We start from the raw sequence: 18,905 nt of genomic DNA on the forward strand, positions 1-18,905 counted from the left end.
TTCGGAGTACACTGTATTACTGTACTTCTTCCAGACTCTCCCATGTTACTCCTCAGTACATGGCCTCAGGTTCTAGTAATTCTCTTCCTTTAAAATAAACTGAACTATACGTGTCTCTTAAAGAGCAGTTTATAATAACACCCTCATACCCTCATGTACAAATTGATGATTGATGAGTAAAATATTTTCTTCAGACAGTACCTTACAGCCCGCTTTTTAGCAGAATATTGCTCATATTTTATAGAGAATGTGCCTGACATCTTTGCATTTTATTTTCACGCTTTATTCCTTGTAGATGTTTTCTTGAAATTAAAGGGAAACACTGGAATAAATTTTTTTACAAAATGCACCCAACTTCTGTCAATAAATATAACCCAGGCTTCTTTTTTGGTAATTATCCCTTCAATGCTCATATTTTTAGGGGTGTTGGGGTAGTCGTTCACCATGCTGTCCTGGTTTGGAAACCATTATCTTTGGAGAGCTTTAGGCTCCCTTATGGGTGATTTCTCCTGTGTTTGGCTGTAGGAATCAGCTATGAGAGAGTACACCGCACTCCAATGCTATAAAACGTTGGCAGCCATATGTAACACAATGCAAGTAGAGAGAAAAAAGCCGCACTCACCCGGTCTGACGTAGAAACTTCTTTAATGCTTGTAAAAAGGTGTGGGGGGAAGACGAAGACAGTGTCAGCCCCAAAAATTGCTTACGTCTTCCTTTCCCATATTCAAAGGACTGCTGCTAGGACCGTGTGTGGCATCCGTATCGTCATCCATACTGAGATGAACTGAACGTACTCAGCGTGCTCAGACTTGTAGAAAAAGAACCCAAATGTGCTTAAGTACAAGAGAATCAGTCGGCACTGCTGGGACCAGTAGTCCTTCTGAACATTCGGCAGTTCACTGTCCACGGAGGCGCAACCATAGGAGAGGGCAGGCATTAATGAAGTTCAGTGCCCAGCAGGTATAGCCAATTGCTGCATGGCACTGACTGAAGTGGGTGGGTTTTGGCTATAAAATACCTCATGGAGAATATTGCCGTAACACCCTAGAAAACAAGCATGTGGGGGACAAGTATATATAAAGGAGATTCGGGTATGTTTATTGACGCACATTGGGTCTATTTTTTTCCAAGCACCACCTTTCGTCCGAGACATTCCTATTGGCTGCATTTCATTTCTTGTTTGATCATTGGCTTTGGCCAATGCGTAGACATTGAAATCATCAGAATTTTTACAGCAGAAGAGTCAAGTGATATTGTGGGAAACTGGGATCTTTCCATTTATTTGATTTTGCTAAGAAGGACTGAGGCTGTCATAATATGAAGACAAAACTGAATGTAGGAGCAGGAGGTCCCTTACAGATAGGGAATGTCCTTCTAAAATGTCAAAATAACTCTTCGGTAGCATGGAGGAATATTGGAGTGAACAGCATGAACTTTGAAACGTCCCATCTAAGTACAGTCTACTACACCTTTAATCATGTCAATACAATAAAAAAAACTTTTCGTCAACCTCTCATGGACCGCGCAATGTACTAAACATCACGGTACTGATATTTAAACCTGACCCTAAAACTGTCAGAGCCTGCCTCACACCCAGGAGAGAAGATAGGAGTATACGTAGACAAAAGGCCTATTAAGGAACAACACAACCTTTTTGCGGGAAAGTTTAAAAGCAAATTTTATTACACAGCATAATTAAAAGTATACAAGCGTACATGAGGATAAAATGGAGCGTGCAACCTTCACAACAAGAGGGGGAAAGAAGAGACATGGTAGGTGAAATGGCTATAGAGACTATGTCAAGGTTCTACATATGAGGCTTACCATCATACAATAAATTCATATATTAATGTATCCCAGCATAGGTACATGAGGGAAACTACAGGCAGTAACAATAGTAAACCAATATCATGCTTCATTAGTGAAAATACACAATGTAATAAATGAGCACATATAGTTACCCCTGAAGGAGAGATACATACATAATACATATTGTAAGAATGGAACAAATTCCAGCGCCAGAGAAGGACTGGACCCAAAAGATACCGCCGCGCACCCGACATGTGTTTCGCTGTAGCATTGTTAGGGAGCTATGAAGCTATGGCGAAACGCGCGTCGGGTCCGTGGCGGTGTCGTTTGGGTCCGGTCCTTCTCTGGTGCTGGAATTTGTTCCATTCTTAGGGTATGTTCACGCGGCCTATTTTCAGCCATTTTTCGGGCTGAAAATACGGGCTGAACGCCTCTAAACATCTGCCCATTGATTTCAATGGGATAAACGGCGTTCCACGTTGTTTACACGGCCATTTGTAAAAACGGCGCGTGAAAAAACACCCCGTAAAAAAGAAGTGTATGTCACTACTTAGGCTGGATTCACACAACCATTACGGACGTAACATGGTCGTGTGAATCCAGCCTTAAGCTGTTTTTGGAGCCGTTTTTCATTGGGTTAATAGAAAAACAGCTCCGAAAAAGCCCGTAAAAAAACATCAAAAAACGCTTGATGCTTAAAAAACACTGTGTGATCATACCCTTACAATATGTATGTATCTCTTCTTCAGGGGTAACTATATGTTCTAATTTATTATATTGTGTATTTTTACTAATGAAGCATGATAGGCTTTCTGAATTCGTTCTACATAAACCATTTATATATGGGTTACTCATTAGGATATCAAATATACGTATACAACAATCATCAAGTGCTCTCCCCGGTTCAGCAGCCGTTCCCTTTTGCTGACCGTGGATCTCCTTCCTCCATTCACGTCAGGTTGCTAAGCAAAATACAACAACCCTTCTTGCTCCAGCATTGTCCTTCCTGCTGCTGGTCGCCCACTGATGACGTCATCCTGTAACTCCTTGTCGACTAAGGTACATCCTTGTGTTCTGTATAGTTCCTGACTTTGATCCCGACCCTGACATTGTTACTGGTTTTTGCTCCCGTCTTGCTCCTTTGGATTTGTTGCCTTGTACAAGTTGTTCTAATCCTGGTTCTGACCCCTCGTCTGGCCTCTGACTACATCCTCATCTTGTTCACTGGCCTGTCATATCCTGAGCACTGTTCTGGTAACGACCATTGACTCTGGTGCTGACTAGTCTTAAGCATTCCTCAGTGAACCTGTAGTCAATCGGTGACTATTCTGGGGACTGCGACCTGAGAATGCAATTGGTAAAGTCCAAACCACTGTGTGTGTAGGGTTATGGGTGAAGAACAGGAAGATTCCTTATACTCTGCACCCCAGATTAGCCTGAGTCAAGCCAATTGTGGCTCAAAGAATCCACTTTTCTAGTGAGAAACATATGTTTATATAGTCCACTGCCACTATTGGTCCTGGTGGTCATATGACCCCGGAGAGCTGGTCAAATCAAGAAGTTGCTGATGGTAGTCAAGTAGTCTGGAAATTAATTCCAGACTAGGCTCTTCTTAAAGAGTAGCTGAACTTTTAGAAAACTTTGATATGTCATCATGACCTAGAAGTTTTCATCAGTGAGGGTCTGGGTGCAGAGACCCCCACCATCACTGAAACGAAGTTGCAGATGCTCTCAGCTGATCGTACTAAACCTTCGGCTGTGATCACCACTCCTCGTTAAGCTGAGGACGGTCTGTTAGACGTTCTATGTGAGCCCATCTTCAGGCTCAAAGTTTTCTGAAAGTAAAGTTACTCTTTAAACACTTTACAGTCAGATGGAATTTGAAGGAATTTAATTTCCCTTGGTAAATCTGTTGTGTTCTCAGAATCAATACTACTCGTAAAAGAAGAGACTCTGTTAATAAAAACATATACCGAATGTTTACTTTTAATTAATTTCAATTTTCCTAGAACTGCTTCTATGGAAAACTCTAGTCCCACCTGTAAAAATTACGGTTCTGGTTTTAGAAATTTAAAATGGCCTAGAAATCACACAGCGTATTGCCAATCGTACTGATATTTCCATTTTTGACAGACATTGAAGGTTCCTGTCAAACAACCAGTATACATAATGACTCGAGTATTTGTCCTACATGTTCATTATCATTATACTGATGCATATCTCTGCTGCCACTTGACCTTGCAGCTTCAGACAACATATCAAATAGCTGAATTCAGATGAAACCAAAACCGTAAAACTTCATCTTCCAGAACATGTGCCTGACATTCCAAGGGACTACCTGTTCCTTCCTTTTTCCGAGCCTATTAATGAAAAATAAACAAAGGTCAGGTAAGGGCACATTCCCCGAGCTGACAGGGGTAATATGGAAAGTCACTGCGCTTTATCGATCTCATTGAGTTTGCATGACCCAATTTATTCTATTCTCATGTAATAGTGCAGACTTGTATTTTTTAAAGCTGCAATAGATTGCCTAAATATGTCCCATTATAATTATCTTCAGCTTTTCAGAGGCGAACATATAATGGCTATAGTGATATAGTTACAGTTATAGTTGTACGGTGGCCTTATGTGTAGGGAAGTAGATGTAGCGAACTCCGTTGCCATGAAAATGAATAGCAGTACTATCTCACTATATCAATGAATGCTTCATATTTAATTTAGTGTATATAGATCCTATATAGTAAGATGTCATCATATATGATATTACATATTGTGAATATCTACACTGGGCAGTATTTCATTTTCATGTGGTTCTCCCTGTCAATGTACAGGGTTGTCTCATGACTGGACTACCGGCTCTGATGGGAATATGTGGTGCAGCCACAATAGGACCATGAGGTCAGCAGTAAACAATTAAAATCAATTATAGTCATTTTCTACTGGGGAGGGGGTATTATTTTATAAATCAGTCCTTATTGATAATATGGCTTGCGTGTACAATTAAAACAGCTAAGTTTGGCTATGTTCACATCGCCTTTTTTTCCCTCCATTGAAATTATACGTCAGGAGGAGTCCCGATGTGTCGCTAAATGTGGGCAAACCCCTGGCATCACTGTCCATGTATGGACATTGAAAGTTAGGGGCTTTGAGATGCCGGAATCACTGGCCAGAGTGTCGGCAACGATCCTAATGGGAGCCCCTGATGTCACTGTCCATATATGGACAAAAACGAAAGGAGTTTCTCCAGTCCCAAAGTCCTCAGCCAGAGTGCTACCGATGCTCTGGCCAGGGACTCCATAGTAAAAAGCCATATATGGACAGTGATGTCAGGGGCCTCCCCAGTCCCAGAGCCCCTAGCCATAGCGCTACCAATGACCTGGCCGAGGACTCCCTAGTTGAAAGTCCCTGACATCACTGTCTATACATGGTATACGTTTGGTATAGGTTTTTTTGCCGGATCCCTCAGGATAGAAAAGCGTAGTCAACTACGCTATTCCATTCTTCAAAAAAAGGTATACCGACATATAACAGCCTGACAGAAGCCAAAAGTACACTCTTTTGGACTTTGTCGGCTAATGCAGCCCTATGGACACATTTATCGTGTACATAGGGAGCTTTCCGAATGTGCACGCTAAACATGGGGCCAAAATGAGATGTGAACATAGCCTTTATAATGAAAAGGGGTTCATACACATGTTCTGTATAGTTGTAGTATAGGGCATCATAATCATTTCATCTGGTGGCCCCAAACCTGTCCGACACAGTTTGTATTGATAACTCAATTGTGAGTCAATACATAGATATAGAGTCTATTCTGGCTGATTCATAGTTTAATACGTATAACATGGTATTTATTTCTCGATAGCATATGGTATACCATTGTATTGCCACGCTGATGAAGCCTTTAGGGACAAATCACTGATTGGGGTCAGGATGTACAAGATGCATTGTAATAAAAATTGCTTCATTATATATCAGTGAAAGGGGTTTAATGCTATTTTCTAAAGCCACAGTTTAACACTAGGGGGTCCCACCCCTATGGGTCTATCTTACGTGCCAGTTTTTGTTTATGAAGCTGCAGCGATGACATGCCGTACTCAACATGTGACCGTGGCAGCCAATCACTAATGTCAGTATGGACAGCAGCGGTGATATCAACATGGATGACACAGTGATTGCCTGCCGCGGTCACATGTTACATTCAGCATGTCATTGCTGAGGCCTAGAGAACGAAGACCAGTGACCACGGGACTGTCAGCGTGACAATTTTCTATTTTTAGTTGTATGCATGCTGAAGTTCCAAAATATTGGAAATTCCATTAAAAATTAGCTGCAAGAAATGAACAGAGATAGATTTGCTGGGGAAGTGAACTCTGGGTGTCATCACTGAGAATGGTGGAAGTGAAGGAGAAGAGTGAGAGGAAACACAGACATGACTGGAATAAAGCCGAGATTTAGTTTACATAATATTATGATTTTAATCTTCCTCTAGGATTTATGCCACTAAATTAGCTCAATATTTTTCTAACATTACAAATTAGGGACTTACGTATAAACATTCACTTAAGAAATGGCAGAAATAAATAGCTGGCATTATTCCTTTGTGAATTGAAGTGTTGCAGTTTGCAGTTACTGAAACAAAATTCCTTTTATAGTTCTTCAGTGGACCATAAATGACTACATCAGTTGAACTCAACTATTTCCTGCCTTTGGGGGAAAATAATTGCATGTGAAAAGATAATTATGCCATTTAGGCATGCTAAGTAACAGGATAGCACTGGCATGTATGGGGCCCGCGGGTTTTATTGGTGTCCAGAGCCTAATCCGTCTATACTGCTTTATCTATTCCTATATTTTGCTACTTTTGCAACTCATTTTTAATGAGCTGATATAGACTGGCCGTAAATGGCGAGATGCAACCTCATTCTGACTAGCTTTTTCATATTTTTCACTATTGGTGCACCCCTCATGGAATGGGCATATGTGTAGAAATCTATGAAGCAAAATAATGGGCTGGTGGCCCATTAGGTCATACAAGTATTAATAACAGGCAAGAACATTTTTACAGCAGTCCGATCATTGTTCCAGCCTATGAAAAAAACGTCCATACATTGATACAGATCTGTTTAGTACTAGAAACATAAAGGTTATTGTCGATAGTTGAATCACTAATAATTATTGTTAGATTCTGGTCAAACTCCATATTTAATATTGCAATTCTATGTGCTGAATAAATTGGAGAGGATGGTTAAAGAGAACCTTTCACCTGCCCATACGTGTGCAGCTGAGTGCAGCATGTAATGGGCAGGGCTGCACAAACCCTGTCTCACTATAAAAAAAAATCCTACCCTCCTCCGTTATCTAGATATCGGTGGCATTATATTTGGCGCCCGGTATTTAAATAACCCCCTAAACTGTCAATGGGGCGTGTAATTGGCAAGGGGTCTTAAGGCTTATTGGCCGTAGGGACTATGACTGTGGGCAATGTAGGGGTTAATATGGGTACAGCGGGGCTAGGGGAAGTCAGTCTCTTCCCTCCTCCCCCCTTTTTGTCTTTATCCTATGTAAATGGCGGGGTAGCCTATAGGAATGGCAAGATCTGGAGAGAGGAGAGCGAAAGCGTGAGCGCGCATGCGCAGCTCCGCCACCACCACGGAACAGAAGAGGAGAAGAAAAATGTGAATTCTTCTTCTTCTGTTCCATGGTAGTGGGAGTATCTTCGGCAGCGGCATCGGAGCTGTGCGCGCATGCGTGCGTTCATGCATGCTCTCACTCACTCTTCAGCTCTTGGCAGACAAGGACAAGGCTGTGATCTCTCGCGAGAGATCACACAGTCTTGTTCAGCTTGCCTGCCGAGAGCTGAAGAGTGAGAGCGTGCACGCCATGCCAATTACACACCCCATTGATAGTTTGGGGGCTATTCAAATATCGGGCACCAAATATAACGACACCAATATCTAAATAATGGAGGAGGATAGGAAACATTTTTAAAGTGCCCCAGGGCTGGCACGTGAATGGGCAGGTAAAAGGTTCTCTTTAAAATAAAAGAAAGATGACTCTGCATAGATGTCTGCAATGGTGCTTTAGTTGGACAGGTAAAGAATGAGACATTAGGCACAAGGTCATGTTGAATGGTATGATGTTGTGCATGCTTGCAAAATCTGCAGGCTACTGGATGTAGAGTTATGACTTCGAGGATGTTTTAAGAAATTTATCAGCACTGAATTTTGGATTTATAAAGAAATGGCGTTGAGAGATAGAAATTTACTTTAAGGCAGTGCATGTCTGGGAGAGTTCATGCTTTTATCCTATCTGATCTTCATCAATGTAAACCATAGAGAGAAATAAAGAGATACAGAACAAGGTAAACAGCCCTTTATCTGGGAAATCTAAAACATTTAGGAAGAACGAGAATACAATATAGTATTTATGGGAGGTGAGATTTAAATGACCCATTCTATAAATGTGTGGAGTATTTTTGCAAACTAAAGGGGGGTTCTCCAAAACTAACAAGCAGCAGCACATCTGTTGTACAGGTATATTGTTTATTATAAGGACCCCCTGTATGAGGGCACCTCATCGGGGCAGGTGGGCTCACACAATTTGATCAAAAAGAATGCTAAGTACCTCACATTTATAACTATAGTAAATATAGCAGTAATGCAATTAAAAATAATCCATATACTTATTTGCAGATATTTTAGTGCCCACAGAGTGCTGCTGCATTGTTGTGTGTGTTTGCTATTGCATTGCAGTAACAGTACATTTGAAATTTGCCAATTTATTTCACTTCGGCAGGTTCACAAAGAGTCAAATGTAGGCTGTATTCACATCTGCGTTGGAGACTTCATTAGTAGCCGCTGTCACAGATTCCGTCAAAATTGGCAGGAAAAATAAGTGACGCATGCTGCACTATATTTTTTCAGTAAAACGACAGACACCATGATAGAAACCCAACGGATGGACCAGTTGGTCAGGCGCCATTGGTGTCCATCATGTGACAGATCCGTCACAGCATTAAATGATGGAAAAGTATAATGGAAATCCTAGCGCAGATGTGAACAGAGCCTGTGTAATATTATATGTTTCAACTTAGTCCAGAGAACCAATCTTAGGAATAGTCGTTCTCGGGGCTGTGTGTTTTCATTGTATGCAGAGCATATACACACTATGGTATTTATATAGGGATATATGTAAATATTGTTTTCCACGGGCATTCTGCATTTAAGCAGGGGATGGTATTGTGGTATAGGGGATCAGGATGCAGGACATGGGTTAGTATTGGATTTGGGCCCTGGTTTAGGGGTCTCTTATTCATATAGCTGTGTCCTCCCGTTTAGGGAAATACATTCCATCAATAGTGGTTCATACAATGTACACTACCGTTCAAAAGTTTAGGGTCACTTAGAAATTTCCTTATTTTTGAAAGAAAAGCACAGTTTTTTTCAATGAAGATAACATTAAATTAATCAGAAATACACTCTATACATTGATAATGTGCTAAATGACTATTCTAGCTGCAAACGTCTGGTTTTTAATGCAATATCTACATAGGTTTATAGAGGCCCATTTCCAGCAACCATCACTCCAGTGTTCTAATGATACATTGTGTTTGCTAACTGTGTTAGAAGGCTAATGGATGATTAGAAAACACTTGAAAACCCTTATGCAATTATGTTAGCACCGCTGTAAACAGTTTTGCTGTTTAGAGGAGCTATAAAACTGACCTTCCTTTGAGCTAGTTGAGAATCTGGAGCATTACATTTGTGGGTTTGATTAAACTCTCAAAATGGCTAGAAAAAGAGAGCTTTCATGTGAAACTCGACAGTCTATTCTTGTTCTTAGAAATGTAGGCTATTCCATGCGAGAAATTGCCAAGAAACTGAAGATTTCCTACAACGGTGTGTACTACTCCCTTCAGAGGACAGCACAAACAGGCTCTAACCAGAGTAGAAAGAGAAGTGGGAGGCCCCGCTGCACAACTGAGCAACAAGACAAGTACATTAGAGTCTCTAGTTTGAGAAATAGACGCCTCACAGGTCCTCAACTGGCAGCTTCATTAAATAGTACCCGCAAAACGCCAGTGTCAACGTCTACAGTGAAGAGGCGACTCCGGGATGCTGGCCTTCAGGGCAGAGTGGCAAAGAAAAAGCCATACCTGAGACTGGCTAATAAAAGGAAAAGATTAATATGGGCAAAAGCACACAGACATTGGACAAAGGAAGATTGGAAAAAAGTGTTATGGACAGACGAATCGAAGTTTGAGGTGTTTGGATCACACAGAAGAACATTTGAGAGACGCAGAACAACTGAAAAGATGCTGGAAGAGTGCCTGACGCCATCTGTCAAGCATGGTGGCGGTAATGTGATGGTCTGGGGTTGCTTTGGTGCTGGTAAAGTGGGAGATTTGTACAATGTAAAAGGGATTTTGAATAAGGAAGGCTATCACTCCATTTTGCAACGCCATGAAATACCCTGTGGACAGCGCTTGATTGGAGCCAATTTCATCCTACAACAGGACAATGACCCAAAGCACACCTCCAAATTATGCAAGAACTATTTAGGGAAGAAGCAGGCAGCTGGTATTCTATCTGTAATGGAGTGGCCAGCGCAGTCACCAGATCTCAACCCCATAGAGCTGTTGTGGGAGCAGCTTGACCGTATGGTACGCAAGACGTGCCCATCAAGCCAATCCAACTTGTGGGAGGGGCTTCTGGAAGCATGGGGTGAAATTTCTCCCGATTACCTCAGCAAATTAACAGCTAGAATGCCAAAGGTCTGCAATGCTGCAATTGCTGCAAATGGAGCATTCTTTGACGAAAGCAAAGTTTGAAGGAGAAAATTATTATTTCAAATAAAAATCATTATTTCTAACCTTGTCAATGTCTTGACTATATTTTCTAGTCATTTTGCAACTCATTTGATAAATATAAGTGTGAGTTTTCATGGAAAACACAAAATTGTCTGGGTGACCCCAAACTTTTGAACGGTAGTGTATATATAGTCACTTCACTGGAAAGATATTTATGTTTTACCGTGCTCTATTGATCACTATGTAATTTTACTACATGTACTCTATATCCCCTTACCACCACCACATTATTATGTTTTATTGTGTGTATTTTTAGGTCTTGATGGCCAATTTGTTTTTATGATGTTTCGCAATAAAGTATTTGATTTTTGTATGGTACAGGACCGTGTACTGTTGGTTATTGATTAATTTCAATGCAGATAGATCTATATATATATGTTTATAGGTATTCTGTTTAAGTGCTGATATATATAGACATTTATAATATTATGATTTTTAGGCTTGGTTTTATATAGGTATTGATAGAAATATTTCTAGAAAGTTTTTAAATGTTTGAATAATGGAAAAATGAAGAAATAAATGTAACTTTTGAAGTGACGATCTTTCAAGAAGGTGATCTTTCTTTGTAAAACATAAACATAAAATAATGGTAGAAATGTCCAGCACAGCCATACAATATGATAATAACAAGTGTACAGCTTCGCTACCATGCAGATCAGCTCAGCTCTAATACTATCGTCATATCATCTACTGCTACGACCTCCTGCACACGGCTGTATCATGGCGTCTTTACAAATCTATGGGCCCATACTGGCCTTCCATCATCTACTGGAGGGCAGCAAGAATTAGTGACCGGGCTGGTGAACTTAGGGAGAAAAGCTGTTTTCACTAAGCAATAGATAATTGAATATATATTAGGACTTAAAGAGAACCTGTCACTAGGTTTGGAGCCACTAAACCCCCAACATGTCGTTATGCAGCTGGGGTTTAGTGTTCCAAATCTGCCAACCTAAAAAACTGACATTTCAGGAATAGTAAAGTTACAACTTACCAAAGAGGAGTCCGGGTAAAGAGACTGGTGGCATCAGGCGCATGTGCATTGCGCCTATGAAGCCGAGGATAGTACACTTCACTTCACTGCACATGTGTACTGTACTATGCACATGCACCCAATGCTGCTCCTGGGCTTATCTCAGTAAGTTGTAATTTACTCTACTAACTATTTTTTTTTAAAATAAGACCTCTAGTGGAAACAAAACTTTCCCATGTCTGCATTCCCCACCTGACTGTACACCACACACTACACTTCTGTTATCTATACTGGACTTACTTTTGTCTGTGCTTTAAAAAAGCCTCCATCTTGATTCTCAGATTTCCCCAGCTTTCTCTTCCTCTCTGCTTTGCTATCAATCCCATGATGCTTCAGCACAGCATCACATGACCAGCTAAAGACCATACCATTTCTTCTTGCTGGGGAACACTGCGATTATCATTTTCTCTGTATTCTCCTAAATAAGCTGGGAAACCATAAGTATACAGACAGGGAGGCTGCACTTTATTCTTCTACATTATACCTGTGTGACAGGAACCTGTCTTAGTATCAGTGGTTGCTGATGATAGACGTTCCCCCCCCCCCCCCCCCTGTGTAATACTAGTGGTACAGGAACTGCTGAAGCCTGTGATGGGTGACACATAGATCTCCATAGACTCAAGTAGAGAAAGCGTGTCACCGAGCCGGATTCACACTACTGCTAAGCAACCATCCCAGTCTGATATATAGCGATAGGAGCAGCAAGAAAAATTAACAGGTGAGAGATTGATATGTGGAATACCAGAATGGGATACATGGGAAAGTTTCGTTTTGGCCGGAGAGTCCCTTTAAGGTAGGCAAATTTGGAACACTAAACCTCAGCTGTATAACGGCATACTGGTGGTTTAGTTGCTCCAAATCTATTGACAGACTCCCTTTAAAGCATGGAGCCTGCACAGTGTAAAGTGTCAAGTTTGGGGAGAAGGGTCCGTTCAGCCGCTCCCCTCCACCCTGGTTCTTATTTGCTATGATTGATAAATCTTTTTGTATAGGGAGAGATCTGTCAACCACAGGGGGCAGTGTGAGGGAAGGCAGAGCGGAACAGCAGATCGGACACATCTCCACGAGCCCAACTTTTTACGATGTGCTCGTGCATGCATTACAATTCTTGCAGTCAAAACAACGAAACCCAGTCAGTATCTTAGGCATAGTGTCATGGCTTCCATTATAAACGGGAGCAATGAAGCAAATTCGAACAGAGCCTTAGGCTCTATTGAAATAATGACTAATGTAAAGAATAAAACTGTTAGGCCCTCTTCACACATGTCTGCCCGCCTCCGTCACGATTCTCTCTGGCATAGTACAAAAACACAGAAGGGAAACTGATGACAAAATCCGTCCCATATTCCTATAAGAATAGTTATGTGTCCGGTGGCATTCGTTGTTACGATGAACATCCCCCTGCAACAGACAGAAAAACGTTGCATGCACTGTCCGGTATGGATGCTGGACCTGTGCACAAATCTATCATCAGTTGTACCCGCCTCAGGCATTAGACAACTGCCCGGACACAACTGACATACGTGAACATAGCCTTAGAGCACGCTCGCATTGTATGGATAAAGGATAACTAAGAAGTGTGGACACTAATAACCATTCATAGGTCACTCCTAAATAATGAATGGCTGAACAATACAGAGCGCTGTTAAAGGGCTTTTCCGGGAATATACAGCGATGGCCCCATTTAAAGACACCAGCCACAATGAGTACTGTGGAGTAGAGAATGGTCACAAAGTATAGATATGCCGTATTACTGTATTACCAGTACTTTCTGCCCTAGTTTGAGAGCCACTAATGTCACTTCATAGCAGAGAAGTCAGCGTTCTGGTTGTCAGTCAATAAGATGAAATAATTTACTGATATGTGAATGTTCCTTGAATTGGGTTGACCGTCTGCATCTAATAACTTAAAAAAATAAAATAAATTATCCAAGAAAAAAATAAGGTGGAATCGGCTTTGGTCCATCACTAGTCCATTAACCTGTCTCGAAAGACAAACCTTTAGCGGGAACTTGTAAGTTTGACCTGGTCCGCTGCCAGTCCACTTATTCCTAATGGAAAGGCAGTGATAAAATGTTTTTAGTTACTACCAAGCTTCAAAGTTATGTTCCTGTTTTGAAATTCTCAATATCTGCTCCCACAGCAAAAAAAAAAGATAATTTGCAGCAATATCAATAATACTGAGAAGAGAACAAATAGTGTTTCTTCTTCAACAGAAACATTATTTCACTAGGTTTGACCTCATCACTCAATCGTTCTGCTTTCACTCGGAGCTCAATTGACCACATTATAAAGTTCTTTATCTTCTGGCAGACATTTCGGCAGCACATTAACATTTTGCTGTCTAGGAAGAAGAAAGTTAACAATGTACCTTTTTACAGATCTCATTTGCTTGAATGAGGCATTTTGCCAATTTGTACACACGGTAGAACCACAGGCTGGAAAATCTTACTTTCTGAATCAGTTCAGTTTCTAAGTATATTTCATTTTTCCAATTCATTTCAACATTCATATTTATCTTAAACTTTCTCAAAGTTAAAGTCCACCATTTATGTGGTGGTCTTGTCAGCGGTGACCTTTTATGAATACACTTATTTTACATGATGATTAAGTCTTTGGAATTGAGGAGACCAAATTTGGGTTGGGTGATCCTTCTAGGGTGGCATCCACCTTGTGCCCATTGTGCTTGTTGAAGCAGTACATGGAATAACATCTGACCTAAAGATAAATAAGCGGAAATGTTTTGCATGGTTCTGTGTTGTCTACTGAGCACGGTGTAAAACATTTTTTGTAAATGCCATCTTTACCTGTATATATGTGGTGTACGTGTGCCAGGCTATACCATAGCCACTGCTATTTAGTTGGATGAGTTGGCAGTCTTCTAACATAGTGGTGGCACTCGGCTTATCTATGTTTGGGCCGCCAAAACAGCATAACTATCAGCAAATTTTCTGAGAAAAAAATAAAATAAAGCCCTTGTCCGTGAATGGGCATCCTAAGGTGGTGGGTCCAGTAGAAGATGCTATAACTTCTGCCCTACTGAGCTCGTGTGCCCACACGATCAGGAGAAGGCAACGGCTGTAATACACAGCCGCAGCCCCGCTCTAAGGGCAGGGATCAGAGAAACCCCTGATCTCCACCATTAACCCCTTGAATGCCGCGATCAACACTGATCGTGCCATTAAAAGCGAAAGACTGAAGGTGGACCCCCTTTTGATTGCATCACAGGGAATCCCTGTGACGCGATCGAGGATCATATGTTCTATAGGCAGACAGCCCAGGGTCCATCGAAGGACCTTAGGGCTGTCTGACCATATTTCCTGTTGCTAGGGCATACTTAGGTACTATCAGTACACAGGCTAATGTACTAGAATAAAGATACTAGGCCTTCTTAATGAATTAGAATATCAAAAAGTTAATTTATCTCAGTAATTCAATTCAAAAAGTGAAACTCATATATTATATAGATTCATTACACACAGAATGATCTATTTTTTTCTTTTAATGTTGATGATTATGGCTAACAGTTAATGAAAACCCAAAATTTGAGGGCATGTTTTTCGCTGGACATCATTGCTACCATTTTGGGGTACATATGACTTATTGAATAACCTTTTATTATTATTTTTTTGGGTGGAATGGAAAAAAATATAAATTTTGTCTTTGTTTTTTGATGTTTTTTTACGCCGTTCACCTTGCGGTTTAAATAATATGCTAACTTTATTTTTTGGGTCATCACGATTGCGGGGATTCCATATATGTGTAGTTTTTATTTTATTTTTACACTTTTACAAAATAAAACCATTTTTTTATAGGAAAAATAGTTTTATTTTTTTATGTGTACCTTTTTATGTGTACCTTTTTATCGCAAATATAATGCTCTGGTATACTCAGTATGCCAAAGCATTATTGCCTGTCAGTATAAAACTGACAGGCATCTATTAGGTCATGCCTCTGGCACGGCCTAATAGGTATATAGCCAGGGCAGACCTGGGGCGTTTGTTAGGCCCCCGTCTGCCATGGCACCCCATAGGATGCCCGCAAACGCATTTGCGGGCCCCTGATGGGTGACAGAGGGAGCTCCCTCCTACTGTAAACAACTCAAATGCAGCAGTCGCTAATGACCGCGCCATTTGAGGGTTTAAACGGTCGTGATCAAAGTAAACTTCGATCGCTAGCTTTGAGTCCTGGCTCCAGCCTGCCCGGGACACCCGTGAAGGACGTTAATTAGGCCGCCATGAAAAGGCGATGGCCTAGAATAAAGCTCCTTTAGGCTATGTTCACACGGAGTATTTTGGGGGAGGAATATCTGCCTCAAAATTCCGTTTGGAACTTTGAGGCAGATATTCCTCTCCCTGCACGCCGATTTTCGCGGCAATTATCGCGCCGTTTTTCGCCCGCGGCCATTGAGCGCCGCGGGCATAAAACAGCGAGAAATACGCTTTCTCCTGCCTCCCATTGAAGTTAATGGGAGGTCGGAGGCGGAAGCGCCCGAAGATAGGGCATGTCGCTTCTTTTTCCCGCAAGGCAGTTTTACTGCTCGCGGGAAAAAGACGCCGACGCCTCCCATTGAAATCAATGGGAGGCGTTCTCGGGCCGTTTCTGCCGAGTTTTGCGAGTTAAGGCTTGGTTTCCACAACGTTTTTTGCAGGAGGAAAATCTGCCTCAAAATTCTGTTTGGAATTTTGAGGCAGATTTTCCTCTGCCTGCACGCCGATTTTCGCTGCGTTTTTCGCCCGTGGCCATTGAGTGCTGCGGGCATAAAACGCAGTGAAATACGCTTTCTCTGCCTCCCATTGATGTCAATGGGAGGTCAGAGGAGTAAACACCCGAAGATAGGGCATGCCCCTTCTTTTTCCAGTGAGCCGTTTTTTCCGCTTGCGTTTTCGGATGTTTTTTGGTGCGTTTTCCGGCGCGGTTTCTGCGTCAAAAAACGTGTAAAAAAACCTCAGTGTGAACTGGCCCTTAATAACCGCTGTGAAAGGGCGTATAGGCGGTCATTAAGGAGTCAGCTGGTCCGGTGCCTCCGTGGACCGGATGTACATGCCGGAAGTAATTAGCTTTGGTCACGGAAGTGAATAGGAGCAGACCTGCAGCTCTGCAGCACGGCCGCTATGCAATGTACGGAGCCAACTGCTTCCTGCTCCGTACATAGCATTATGAGCCACAACATCCGGTGCCAGCAGGCCACCGGAGCGCCTTAACGGTGCGGGATCTGGGTGTCGGACCCGCACCGATGATATACTGATGACCTATCCGGTGGATAGGTCATCAGTTGTCAGAAGGTAGAAAAACCATTTAAATTGTGCCTTTGGGACCCATCCTGTTTGAGTTCTATCGTTTCTATCTCCATGACAGTTCTACCCCTTTTCACAAGGTCGCAGCCTAGATACAAATCTCAAGATGAAAATGTTGGCTTATGTCTGTTATTTAGTGACTATGTTATGATGTGTTGGGACACAAGATCATTTATATTTTTCTTATACATACTCCTAAAACTATAGACATCACTGCAGAAAAGGACTTAATTGTAGATGGATTATTATTTTTTTTCTTTCACACTAGTAAAAATATATATATATATTAGTCCAGGCCTCTGAGTTTTTCCCTTGATGACCCTTTGACATAGCCTAAGTATCCAGGGCTGTCTGATGCTGCCGCTTGACACTAAGTGACAGAACAGAAACATTGGCCATTGCCTAGGATGCAAGTTGAGGGATGCCAGATTTCTATAAATCAATGGCATTTTATCACAGAACCCGACTGAACATCAGTCCTGCGCCATCCAGTTCAACGAGACCCATTGCTTCTGTACACAGGAAAATGAGCAGTTCAGCGTCGGCGATCACTGGAAAGTCAAATAGGAACTTTGGAAATGAAAAGCGCTGGCAGAGGAGCCTCCATCCGTCTGTGCAGGAGGAGGAATCCTCTCCATCTCTCCGCAGATTTATACGGGTTATTCATTAGGGAAAGTGCTGACTGTAACACTATTGAATGTGAAATCCCATTGAACCTGACACTAACGCTTGTTAAGCTGACAGCCGGAGGGGCTACAACTGTGTATTTTCCCGGGATTCATAGCTGTAAATAGAAATGATATATGGCTGATATGAAAACATTAAGGGAATGTTCACACTGCTTATTTTCAGGCTTATTTTGGAGCGTAAAAGACTCGTATTGCGCTCCAAAATACACTTGAAATAAGCCGGCAAACAGTTTCCCATTGATTTCAAAGGGAAATACACCGTGCTGTTCACATGAGGCTTATTTTAACGCTGCTGAATTGAACAAAGCCTGGTAAAAAAACAGCCTCGTAAAAAGAAGGAGCATATCCCTGCTTGAAGTGTTTTTGGAACTGATTTTCCATTGAGAGACACCCCTTTAGAGCGCATAGCGTGGGGGACACATGGGATCACTTCGCACCCCCCTGTTTTCCCCCTTTTTCTATCCTTCTTTTCCCTTATTCTGTTCTCTTGTTTGTTCTATATTCTGCTTTTCCCCCTATTTGTGTCTTGGTATCTTCCCACACCCCTTCTGTGGGTTGTGTTTTGGTATTTACCTTGTTCTGGAAGTTTCCTCAGGTTTGACCTCGTGACCAGGCAGATGTTGGCAACAGTCCAGGGATTGGTTTGAGCAGCTGAGCGGCGGGAAATCCTGGAGTATAAGGCTGGATTCACACGAGCATGTTACGTCCGCAATGGACGGAACGTATTTCGGCCGCTAATCCCGGACCGAACACAGTGCAGGGAGCCGGGCTCCTAGCATCATAGTTATGTACGATGCTAGGAGACCCTGCCTCTCGGTGGAACTACTGTCCCGTACTGAAAACATGATTACAGTACGGGACAGTTGTCCTGCAGCGAGGCAGGGACTCCTAGTGTCATACATAACTATGATGCTAGGAGCCCAGCCCCCTGCACTGTGTTCGGTCCGGGACTTGCAGCCGAAATACGTTCTTTGCATTACGGACGTAATGTGCTCGTGTGAACCCAGCCTAAAAGGCCTTGCTGTCTGGTCCGATCAGCAGTTCGTCTGAAGAGGAAGCAGTTTGAGGCAGCCCCGCCCACCCCCCTTTTTTCATGGACAGAATCCCCGTCGCGGTGTTTGTTAGTGGGATGTCGCACAGATAATGCTGTGTGGACAAGTGCTTATTTATTGGACATTATTTATTTAATTATTCAGTTATTCAAGTTGA

Source organism: Rhinoderma darwinii, chromosome 13 (assembly GCF_050947455.1).
Source record: "Rhinoderma darwinii isolate aRhiDar2 chromosome 13, aRhiDar2.hap1, whole genome shotgun sequence".
In the NCBI taxonomy this organism is placed as follows: domain Eukaryota; kingdom Metazoa; phylum Chordata; class Amphibia; order Anura; family Rhinodermatidae; genus Rhinoderma; species Rhinoderma darwinii.